Here is a 1,649-nt window from a genome sequence, read left to right as displayed (position 1 = left end):
TATAAGAGAATTTTCTAAAAAAAGTTCCAAGCTGGATTTTTGAGGGACTCTTTGGTTGTTTGCATAACTGGGTGGTGTTGTTTGTTGTCCGAAAAGATTTTGAGGGGTTTGAAAAAAAATTTGGTTGTTTCTAAACCCTTGATTATATTGAGCATAATTTACTTGCTCAGGACTTCTAACAACACTACCTAGTTGGCAATCAATGCCAATATGGCCAAATACACCACAAATTTCACAAAAAGGAGATGCAGAAGAAGAAGAAGAAGAAGAATAAGAGATGACACTAACATTTATTTTTTCAAATTTTTGGGTTAATGCATCAATCTTAACGGCAAGGTGATCATAGTTAGAGATTTCATACATACCTGCCTCCTTTTTGGAGGGTGAAGATCTAGTGATGGCTCTCTCGTCGGTCCACTTGTAATGATTTTGAGCCATGTCTTCGATCAAGGTGTCTGCTTCTGTGTAATTCTTGTTCATTAAAGCTCCACCTGCAGCTGCATCAACATGAATTTTTGTGGTATACAAAAGACCATCATAAAAAATGTGAATAGTAAGCCAATTCTTTAAACCATGATGGGGACAAAGTCTAAGCATTTCTTTGAAACGCTCCCACGCATCGTAAAGAGATTCACCATCTTTTTGAGTGAATTGTGTGATTTGAATCCTTAATTGGACGGTTTTAAAATAGGGAAAGAATTGGGCAAGAAAAACTTGCCTCATTTGTTGCCATGAAAAGATAGAACCAATTTCCAATGAATGAAACCAAGCACTAGCTCTACCCCCTAAGGAGAAAGGAAAGAGGTGCAGCCTTACGGCCTCTTGGTTTGCATTCAAGGTTCCACTGAATCTTAAAAAGGTTGAAATATGAAAATTCGGATCCTCAGTGGGTGATCCGAAAAATTGATTTTGCTGCACTAGGTGAACAAGTGCAGGTTCTATTTCAAAATTGTCCTCAACCGTTGGGTACACAACAGCATCGTATGACTCATTTGAAGATGGGATTGCATACTCTTTGAGAGAGCGTTCCTTAGCCATATCGTTATTATCTTCCCAAGAAGTTAAAGGAAAAAGAAGAAATAGAAAAAGATTTTTTTTTTTTGGATAGAAATATAAAATAAAATAGAATGAAATAAAGCAAAAGTTTTTTTTTTATTTTAGAAAGAAATATATAAAATAAAATAAAATAAAATAAAGCAAAATATATATATATATATATATATATATATATTTGAAACAAATATAAAACGAAAATAAAATAAAATAGAATAAAATAAAGATTTTTTTTTTTTGGTCTAACCACTATAAAAAAGTTAATCAAATTACAACAACTCCCCGGCAACGGCGCCAAAAACTTGATAGAGCCAAACCGCAAGTGCACGACCTATCGAAGTAATAGTAGTAAGAAAGAGTATCCTTCCGCTAGGGAGTTGTGAATTCAATTAACCTTTAGTGAATGATTAGAGGGAGAGAAAGTTTAGTAAAAAAAGGGGGTTTGATTGCTGAAGATAAAAACAATATTAATAAAAAGCCTTGGGACCATTGGTTCATCATAATGACAAATCCTTCACTAGACAAGACTTAAACATCTAATTTCATGGTTTACACACTAATTTCTAAAGACCGGTTTCCCTTAGCCCCTCACCTTT

General features: G+C 34.1%; 1 non-coding gene across 1 annotated transcript; it reads left to right on the top strand.

Annotated features, from left to right (window-relative positions):
- Positions 1-568: 568 nt before the first annotated feature.
- Positions 569-675, top strand: LOC146915749 (small nucleolar RNA R71). The gene has a single exon (XR_015017123.1). It is a non-coding gene; the product is annotated as a small nucleolar RNA R71 (small nucleolar RNA).
- The last annotated feature ends 974 nt before the right edge of the window (positions 676-1,649 follow it).

Source organism: Medicago sativa, chromosome 6 (genome assembly GCF_051527215.1).
Source record: "Medicago sativa cultivar Bolivia chromosome 6, Bolivia_mono, whole genome shotgun sequence".
NCBI classification, from domain to species: Eukaryota; Viridiplantae; Streptophyta; class Magnoliopsida; order Fabales; family Fabaceae; genus Medicago; species Medicago sativa.
The sequence above is the reverse complement of the archived record's forward strand: the minus strand, read 5'-3'. Positions and strand labels throughout refer to the sequence as shown.